Here is an 11,340-nt window from a genome sequence, read left to right on the forward strand (position 1 = left end):
AAGCCTCTCAGGTCCTGTCCTGAGGTAGTGAGGGCTCTGATCACCTTGCACTCAACCGAGCAATTACAATATCTTAAGGCAATACAATATAAGGCCTTTTAACCTCATTCTAGTAAACTGATTTCATTGGTGAAGGAAGAAATCACCCTTTCGAGATCTGAGGTCACTTTCCAGTGGGAGTAATTATGTTTTACAAAATAATTTTCCAGAAATGGAAACGAAAAAAAAGTTTACTTGTTTGTTTGTTTGCCAACTAGTGTATACATATGAAAGCAAAAGATTACTTGATTTTAACTGAGGATCAGTCAGCAAAGGAAGTATTCAAGTATTCAACTCCTAACTTTCTGTTAATGAAACAATCACACAATCTTAAAAATGATCACCTCGCCTCAGGGTGTTTCCTCCAATTGCAAGGAGCCCACTACTTCATAAGACAGTTCAATCTGTGCTCCACTGTTTCTACCGTCTGTAATTTAAAGAGTAAATCTATTAGCACTTCAATATTATTTTTCTTCAAATATTTAAAGAGGCTCTCATTTATTCCCTATATAAATTTATTTCTTTCCCAAAATACATCAACAGTCTTTTTCAACTATAATTGATATAAGTTTTCTAGATCTCCACAGGTTCTGATGTAAGTTTCAAGTGGTCATCTTTAAGTAAAAAAATTGAAGGTAAGCTTCCCTATTACTTAGTGTTTCTATCTTCCTATGTATCCTGTGTGTGTGTGTGTACACCTTAGTAAAACGTTCACATATATAAGCATTTGAGCACAATGACACATATTGCAGCACTGACTGAAGGAGAGAGATACTGGAAAAAACCTAAGTACATATATATATAAATTTAATATAATTGTTAAATAATATTTTATACATGAATATATATGGTTAAAAACATAATGTTGAGGGAAAAAAAGTTAAAGATTGTAAAATTATGTTCAAACTTTTATAAACCAAATCAATGGACACACTTATGAATTAAAGTTTTAAAATATCCAGGCTACAAAGAAAAATTCAAAAGCATAAAGCCTAATTTAGCATCTTAAGGGAGATATACAATGACAGACAGTTAAGGGACTATCACAATAGTAAAATAATGGTAGATTTCAGCAGCAATGATTCAGGGAAGACCCAGTGTCAACAAGCATCTGTTTTTACCAGACAAGCATAATCTTGACTGTTTTTCATGCTGTCTGGCTTCTAATGGTTCTGCTCATCTTATGAGGCTATTTCTCTAAATGTACTGTCAAACATGCAGATAATGCCAAGTCTTCCTAATAATTACATTTTGCTCAGGATGATTAGAAATAGTTTCTTTTGATTGCATAAAATAATCATTATTAAAATAGCCTACAAAGGTTCCTAGGAGATAAATTGTGTGATAGTAGACAAGAAATATTTGCAAGAGAAAAATAACTAGAAGTAACTTTACCAAAAAAAATAAGAAAAGCTCCAAGGTGAAATATTTTGGTCCATGTTCTCTGTCTCTCTCTCTCCCCATACACACACACACACACACACACACACACAGTGTGATATGTCTAAAATGTATATATTATTTTTAATTATATATATTTGTATATAAACAATAAATGAAACAGAATAGTATCCAGAAATATAACCAAATATATATAAATTATAGTTTATAATAATAGTTATTTATAATAATTTAAAGAAATTTAGATTACTACATAAATGAAATTCATGGGAAAAAGTAAATTTCTATCTGCATAGTTATAAAAGCAAAATAAATTTTCATTGGATCAAAGATTAAGTTTTAAAAACTAGAAAAAAGCACGTGAAGTTTTTTTATAATCTTGGAGTTGGTAAGGCCTCTAAAACATGATATTAAGAAGCCATAAATATATGGCTATGTAATGGATAGAATTAATTGACTTAATCATTTTTAGATTTGATATATCAAAAAACCCACAATCAACATTAAATAAAAAGGCAAACTATAAAATATGTGCAACACATATGACAGACGAGACTAATTCCTTGTAAATCAAAATACTGTTAGTAATTAAAATAAAGAAATATCAATAAGTAGAAAAATGAGCAGATGCACAAGGAGTTCAAAAGAACAGAAATACTCTACAACTGTGACAATGATAAGACCTCTTTACCTTACAGACTGAAAAAATGTCAACATAATTTGGAGTAATTTGGGGAGGAAATATGTTAATTCATTGTCAATGAAAACCTAATTAGAAACATACATTTTTTACTTAGTGAATATATTTAAAGCAGAAAACAGGTAACAATTTAAGAGACAAAAAATATGCCCAATTAAAAATAAAAACCCTGTTTCTTATTTAGAGAAATGTAAAATAAACAAATAGGAATTTTTTTAAAAAAACAAGCTTTTTGTTGTCAGTTAATTGGCAAAGATGGCAAAGAAAGGACATGAATTAGAGCCACATTGGAAAAAGACAAACATAATTGAAGTCACAGAAGAGAGCACAAGGCTAAAACAATAGCTGAAGAGATCCTGGCTAAAAGCTTTCCATAACTGAAGTATACTTCTAGCCGTAGAAGCAAGATATTCAATAAACCACAAGCAATAAATAAATAAATAAATAAGCAAGATCATAGTAAATCCTAGAATTGTTGGGACAGGAAGCACAAAATCTGCAAGTGGATCAATGGGAATGCTGGAGAGAGAGTCCAATCTATTCCTTGTTATCTGATTGTATTTTAGCTACTGGTGACAGAAAATTGCAAATTAACTGTCATTTCAATGAATATATTACTTTGGAGTTCACCATCTCAAAAAATGTGAGCATAATCTCAACAACAGCCTCTTATCTGAGGCTTTTAAAGGCCATTCCAATCTTGTTTGTGGCTGGAAGCTTCCCAGAAAAATGGATCCATGATATGTCTCTATTGTCACACCTCTTCACTGTAAATTCAATACATTCCAGTTTCTTCACAGTAAATACTTTTGTCTATAATTCCAGAGACAATCTTTGTGGAATCCTATATCCATATATCAAACACTCTGTGTGCCCTGGAATTGTGTCTGGGGAGAAGGACTACAGGTAGAGAAGGAAAACTCACATCAGGAGTAGGAATGAATTCCAACAAAGACAAATCACTACCCCCCCTTCAGAGGAAGGAGTGTGATACAGTTGATTTGCCACCAAATGGATGTGGTCTCTCTGAGGAATGGCACCATAACAAGGTTGCAGCGTGACTCCCTTCTACCAACAGACCAAGCATTCAGGAGCTGCAGTAGTGGTATGAGACTAACCTTGATAAAAGAGAGTCCATGTTTTTGGTCCCTGATAGGCATTGTTGTGAAGTACAAAAATCTACACACTTAGAGCCCATTCACATAGGTTCACCCTCATTCTTCCCTCCCAGACTACTTTCCTCCAGTTTTCAATTTTGATCTTCAAGACCCCTAACAAGCTAGCAAAGCCATTTTTTCAAAGCCCACGAATTCATGTTTATTTTTACTTATGACCAATTCTCCATCTAAATCTGATAACTAAGTGCAATGTTTATGGCTCTGGCCAATAAGAGAATTCTTCCTCCTGAGTGTCCGTGAAGGTCATCTGAGTGAGTTGTAATGCAGCAGCAGTCCATTTTTTGGCTTGCACCAAGACATAGAATGAAGTCATCCATAGAAACTCTCCCACGAGGCCATAATATTGAGCTTAAGAAAATATATTAATGCCACAGAAATACTTGATAAGGGATTTAGCCTACCTGTTCATGCCAATTACTAGTGCCTTTATACCTGTTTCAGCGTGGTCCTACACATGCCATTTCCAATGTGTGATGGCTTGCTGCCGTGGCAGCTAGAAATTATGATTTAATAAATCTGATAACAGTTCATGATGAGCAGTGCTTGTCACATAGGCAGACACTTGGAAATCAATGGTCAGGTACTTAGTCCCTGATAAGACCCAACAGCATACTAAGATCTATTTTTTAAACAGTAAGCAGTTGTCTTTTGCAGTTATTTTTTCTGGAATCCTAAAAGTATTGTTATTTATCTAATTGACTTTTGTAAATAATCTAAACAATGTCCTTATGTATCATGGATATCTCCATTTCATTGGATTTCTGGTTGACATAGCCTGAATGGCTGGGCAGTTTGCACCGAAGACCAGAATTAGTACTGGTACCCACTGAAAACTGGAAATCCCATGAATCAACCTAAAATTGATCTAAAGTAATATTTACAAAGCAGTTTTTATGCTGCCTATAACATTCAATGATCTTGCAAGAACTGTGCCTCTTTCTCAGTGGTAAAGAATATAAAACAAAATAATGTGTATTTTATGTAACGAGAGGATACTCTAGCCTGCTCTAGTGTATTGGACTCAGCACCTAAATGATTTGGCAGAATTCTGAAAATATCTAAGGGTTATTGCTAACCTTCTTGTATGTCACTTCCTACTCACAGGTCTAATCAGTGCATGCCTTCAATGTGTGACTAATATGATGTTCTATAGATTATCGTGACCATTAAGTTCCCTCAGGACAATATTATGACAGAGAGTAAAAGAGTCTGAAAAAGCTGAACAAACTATAAATGTTCAGAAAGTTATGGAGTAAGAAATGTGACTTTTTAAGGGTGAGAACTCCACCACAAGACAAAGTTGAGAGGTTTTCTACAACTTTTTGTTGACATGTTAGTAGTTTTATGATATCCTTCATGTACTCGATATGAGGTTAAATCTATTTGAATTTCAAGATATTGCAAATACAACATATAATATGGCAAGGGTCTTTTCCATGGAAAAGTATTTATGATGAAATGTAGATTTGTTTAAAAAGTAAAACACCTATGGTGAAGTACTGGATCTTGGCTCTGCTGACAGATCCATTCCACCCACACCCCACCTTTATAGTTCCTCTAAAGACCACCCTGAAGTGCCTTTGCAATCACCTACTCTGTTTTTTCCTGGAGGACTCTGATACTCTGTGTTCCTGGAAAATGTACCTCTGATACTTTCCTCCTTGTCCTGTGACTAACTTGACTCATACTATTGCCAGTTGTCTATACTTAGTCAATGGAACTAAAGCTTCTTCATCTTTTATCCCGTTGGCCTTTTGGGGTACTGTCCCCACTAGCCATGACACCGTCTCTCTGTAAAGTCTGAGGCATCACATCAGCTCCTTCGAACAGCTTCTGAGCTGGGTACTGTCTGAAGGACTGTTCCTTGTCAGAAGGACTGCTCATCAACTTAGTTCATAAGCATAGCAGAAGTAGCTTAAATTGTCAGATCTCAGGAAACAAATAAAAGTCTGCCCTGGGTTTGGTAGCATCCCTTCTTACTTTTTAAAATATTCAGATTATCAAAAGCAATTTAGGAATATATTCATCTACTATAAACAAATCCCCTAATAAGGTAGAGTTTGGCTTAGCCGGGGAGAAATATGTTAATTAACTCATTGTATGGGTTATCGTGAAGAGGAAGCCGTATAATACAGAGCCTGTGTGAACCAAAAAGGTTTTTTTTTTTTTTTCTTTTCTTTATTCTAAGAGAAATAGCTAAAAATTAAAAGACTGAAGAGATTGGTGACTTGATCAAAAGCTAAGTAATCTGTTCAATGTCACAAAATAGTAATGTAATCAATGTTCAAATCCCAGTTTTTGACAGCCAACTCAAGACACTTTCCTTTACACTTTTTCAATTGACTAGAGTTATTTCCACATTTACTAAAATGTTCACTTCTTCTGCCATTTTATTCAGTTAAAGGTATTTCTCTGTCAGTTTGTCAGCATTGCAGGGAAAGTCTATAGGATCTGTAAACCAGAGAGAAAAAAAAGAATTTTTAATACTCTCCTATTACTTTGAAATGTGTGTATTAAAAAGTTGATTACCAAGTTATATTAATAGTTGCTTTATTTTTTATATTTTAAACAAAATTTAAGGTGGGATTCTATAGTACATAATATCACAATCCTAACCGAAGTACAATGCTATGTGCCGTTAATAGTTTCCCTTAAATAAGAATTAATTAAATTAGAAATTCATTGCTATTAGCATTAGGAATGTCTCGTTTTTATTGGAACTAGAGTAATTTGAAAAATTGGTGGAAATAGTGCTGCAAAAAACATACATGTGCATGTGTCTTTAGAATAGAATGATTTATATTCCTTTGGGTATACAACCAGTAATGGGTTTGCTGGGTCAAATGATATTTCTGGCTCTAGATCCTTGAGGAATAGCCACACCGTCCTCCACGATGGTTGAACTAATTTACACTCCCACCAACAGTGTAAAAGCATTCCTATTTCTCCACAGTTTCACCACCAGCATCTAATGCAAATCAAAACCACAGTGAAATACCATCTCACACCAGTCAGGATGGCGATTATTAAAAAGTCAAGAAATAAATTTGAGTTTACCAAATGATAGCATTCACTTTATAAATGCTATCTTTTTTTTTTTTTTTTTTTTTTTTTTTTTTTTTTTTTGATACGGAGTTTTGCTCTTGTTGCCCAGGCTGGAGTGCAATGGCGCCATCACGGCTCACTGCAACCTCCGCCTCCCAGGTTCAAGCGATTCTCCTGCCTCAGCCTCCCGAGTAGCTGAGACTATAGGCATGTGCCACCACGCCCAGCTAATTTTTTTTAAAATTTTATTATTATTATACTTTAAGTTTTAGGGTACATGTGCACAACATGCAGGTTTGTTACATATGTATACATGTGCCATGTTGGTGTGCTGCACCCATTAACTCATCATTTAGCATTAGGTATATCTCCTAATGCTATCCCTCCCCGCTTTCCGCACCCCACAACAGTCCCCGGTGTGTGATGTTCCCTTTCCTGTGTCCATCCAGCTAATTTTGTATTTTTAGTAGAGAGGGGTTTTCTCTATGTTGGTCAGGCTGGTCTCAAATTCCCGACCTCAGGTTATCTGCCCACTTGGGTCTCCCAAAGTGCTGGGATTACAGGCATGAGCCACCGTGCGCAGCCCTATCACTTTTTATATTTTCAAGCATGTCATAGATGAATTTCACTTTAGTGCATAAATCGATGAAGCTACTTTTTTTTATTCAACTAGCTCCTGATTTCTCTCATTAACATATTTGATGAGATGCTTCTGAATGCTTCTGATTTTTCGATATCTTCAAAATACTTAAAAGTATTTGTATCTGTCAGAGTCTAGTCAGGAGACAGAACCCACATGAGGAATTTGAACAGAGAATACTTAATATAAAGAATTAGCAACTGGTAATAGGAATTAGCTACTACAAGGAGAATAAAAAGTAACACTAAAAAAACACCCTAAGAGAGAATTGACATCTTTTACAATACTGTTTTTCTATTTATTAATATAGTGTCTATCTTCACTTATTTAAGTTTTATTTACTAATACACTCTTCATTACTACCTTTTGTTAAGTTTTATAATTTTCTCTAAATGCACATCTTTAAATTTGTACATAAGCTTAGAGTATTTGTTGTTTTGCAAGTTACATTTTTTACGTAAATAATTGTAATTTTTTGTTTACATATTTTTTCTTTTTCAACATTTATTTGTAAAAGATGTCAATTCTCTATAAGTTAATAAATATGTTGATATACAATGAATGTAATAAATATCTTTGTATGTCAATTAGCACATGAATCCAATGCAATTACAACAAAATCCTGAAATAATATTTTAAGAAATCTGACAAGCTGGTTGTAAAATGTTTACAGAACATAAAAGGGATAAACTAACAAAGACACTGTGAAAAATAAGAGATGAGAGAACTTAATCTATCAGACATCGATTTATTTTAAAACTGTAGTAAATTAAAACAGTGTAATATGGGTGCAGGGCTAAACACATACATTAATGAAACAGAATAGAGTCTAGTAACAAATCCATACATACACTGAAGCTGAAAATATAAGAGAGATAGTATTGCAAATTGTGGGAAATAATGAACTATTAAATAAATGATACCAAGTCTGATTTCTACATATTTACAAATATATACAAATAGATTCCTAGCTCCCAAAATGTACAAAATGAATTACAAAGGGATGAAATTCTTAAGTATAAAAAGCAAAATATGTTTTAATTTACAGAAGGAAATCTAAATGTCTTTATGATCTTGACAGAGAGAAGGATTTCTTAAATCAGACACATACACACAAAAAAGATACCAAAAATGATTCACAAATCCAACCACACTAAATTTTCTAAAAATTATTACAAAGGCCGTTTGAACAGCTGAGAAATTTTACAACACTCTTGAAATGAAAAAATAAAATAGAGTGATGGGGAGCAGATCATTGGTTGCCAGGGTTAAGATCACAGGGGAGACAGCACAGGAAAGTTTCTTTGAAGTGATGGAAGAGGTCTGTGTCCTTATTGTGGTCGTCGTGGCTACATGAATCTGTTTATGCAATGATATTTCATAATACTATACAGTAATGGTAAAAAAAAAAAGAGTACATGTAAAAACTGATTAAATCTGAATCTGAATAGCCTTTAGTTTACTTTGAAAAAAAATACCATAGGCCTAAAGGAGAGAAACCAAGGAAGAAATAAATGTGGAAGGGTGATGCCCTGCCCATCGCTGAGTTTCAGAACTCTTTGGATAGAACATGAGTGAGGTGAGGCCCCCTGGATGGAGAGAGGTTCTCTGGGTTGCACTGGACCAGAGCTAGTCCACAGAAGATGAACTGAAAATGGGAATCGGAGAATTTAAGGCCAAGGCTGGCAATAAAACTTGCTGGAGGATGAGTACCACTGGGTGCCTGAACATAAGCCACTGGCAGCTGCACTGTAGGAACAAGAAAAGTGGCACAAATGAAAATCTTGGTGCTGAAATAGTTCAGCTTTCTAGATTCTCCTCTCTTTTCTACGACTCATAATCTAAAAGGAAATTAGAGTTATCTAGCCAATCAGAGACAGCCTTTTAAAGGACAGGTTTAAAATGGAAGCTTCTGAGTATGTATCATTCCATATTTTAAAGCATTGCTAGCTATTTGAAAACCGTATGGGATAGGCATAATTGATGTGGGGGGAGGAGTCTCATAACCTAATAATCTCCTCTTAAACTTAAGCAGTTATATTAAATTGTAGATTGGCTATTTCCTGAAGTTGGCAAGATTCAGTTTCAGATTCTTAAATACTATTCATCCACATGGAAGTTTTAGGCATGTTGTTAAGAAAACTCATAAAACCTGACAAATGTTTGAATGTAGGCCCACCAAAGAATTAGGTTCTCGTTGATTTTTTTCATGATATTTACATTTACCCGTAACAAAAGCAGTAAATGCATACATATTATCCATCTAGTGCCCATATTTTATTTCTAGAACCACTAATCTAAACAGATATTTTTCCATGTTTTTATATTTAACTTTCACTTGACACCTAGAAAAAGATTTGTTAATGTTCATTAAGTGTTCTCTGTATTATCTTCTTCACTACTTTCCCCACAATTGAGATACACCACAAAAATACATTAAAATATTAAACACAGTATTGACCTGAGGAATTTGAAGGATTTTTGTCTTAATGAAGGGAAGTTCTCACTACTAGTGACATTTCAGAAATTCTCCTTGGCCTCAGGTAATGGTTCACATTTTCCTTATGGCAGCCTTCATATCCCTATTTCTTAGTGTATAAATAATGGGGTTTAGGATGGGGATGAAAACAGTGTAAAATATGGCAAGAAATTTATCCAAAAGATAGATGGTAAAGGGCCACACATAGATGAAGGTGCAACATCCAAAGAATAATATTACTACTGCAATATGGGAAGCCAGCATAGAAAATGCCTTCGCCATTGCAGCCGAAGACTTGAGCCAAACTGCAACAAGAATAATGATGTAGGAGCTGACCAAGAGAGAGAAAGTGCTTAGGGAAAGAACTCCACTATTGACCACAATTAATATTTCAATGATGTAAGAGTCCAGGCAGGAAAGTTTGGTCACTTGAGGAAGATCACAAAAAAAGCTGTCTACTACATTAGGTCCACAAAAAGGCAGGTTCACAGTAAATGATAACTGGCTTAATGTGTGCACCAAGCCCACAGCCCAGGAGATCATTATCAAGACAGTGCATGTCCTTTGGCTCATGATGACCACATAGTATAAGGGTTTGCATATGGCTACATACCTGTCATAGGCCATTGAAACAAGTAGCACCATCTCCCCTCCAGTAAAAAGGTGAATAAAGAAAATTTGGGCTATGCAGCCACTGAAAGATATGGTCTTGTGTTCACTCAGAAAATCTGCAATCATTTTAGGGGTAGCAAAAGAAGCCTGACAAATGTCAACAAAGGAAAGGTTTCTCAAGAGAAAGTACATAGGGGAGTGCAGGCTGGTATCAGAAGTCACTGTGAGGATAATGAGAAGATTTCCCAGCACAATGACCATATACAACACAGAGAAGAAAAAAAATAGAAAAGCTGGAGTTTTTGAGAACTACAGAGTCCCAACAGTACAAATTCAGACACCACTGAAGAATTGGCCTTATCCATGGTTCCAAGCTGCAGACTTGTTCTGAAACAACTCTAAAGGAGGATAAATAGAAAGGAATCAGAATTTGAATTAAGAATACTTTTAAGGTAAGGGATTCTGAGATCTCAGATATAATGTGCATTTGCTGAATGCAAAAATTTTGAAGAGGCCATAATAGTATGTCTGGATAGGTGGATAATAGGAAAGAACTTAGGTACGTGTCTAAATAAGGCTTAGTAATTTAATCAGTATAATTAGAACCCCTTGAGTTTTTGGATAGTCCTTGTCTTTTATACAGTAGGAAATGAGCTTACCCAGGAGCTGACTCATGATGACAAGACTAGAGGAATGACCTAGAGTCCAGCTCCACAAGCCTCATAGGTTGACAAAAAGTGTTTACATCTGCTTGTCTTGTGGTCATCTCACATCATCAATTATACAACATTCTTCTTAACTTTTGAAGAGATATTCACGGCTTGATTATTATTACATGATGTAAAGTCATACAGATTAACTTTTGGCTAATTATTTTATCTGAGCTTTAATTCCACACCTTAAAAAAGATGGGAGATGTAAAAATACCTACTTTACAGAAAACTTTAGAGTTCAAGCAGAATAACTCATGACATTCTACTATCAAAGTAATTGGATTGCAACATATGATCTTAATACATTGAACACCCCGTATTAATAGAAATTTACCTTCGTGCTCCTGCAGGAGTCATTTACAATTAGGCAATTCCTACTAAACAGATACTGATGAATGTATATTATACTGGCCTATAGTTCCAACTGAGTTCATCAATTAGTTATCCAATAATTTCTTAAAACACATATTATGGCTTACCTGAATTATCTAAATCCTATTTTCTGTTGATTATCCAAGAGTGGAACCTAAATT

General features: G+C 34.6%; 1 pseudogene; it reads right to left on the bottom strand.

The window, feature by feature from the left end:
* Nucleotides 1–9,554: 9,554 nt before the first annotated feature.
* On the bottom strand, nt 9,555–10,459 carry LOC115833635 (annotated as a pseudogene).
* Between the last annotated feature and the right edge of the window lie 881 nt (nt 10,460–11,340).

This window comes from Nomascus leucogenys, unplaced genomic scaffold (genome assembly GCF_006542625.1).
Source record: "Nomascus leucogenys isolate Asia unplaced genomic scaffold, Asia_NLE_v1 Super-Scaffold_361, whole genome shotgun sequence".
NCBI lineage: Eukaryota > Metazoa > Chordata > Mammalia > Primates > Hylobatidae > Nomascus > Nomascus leucogenys.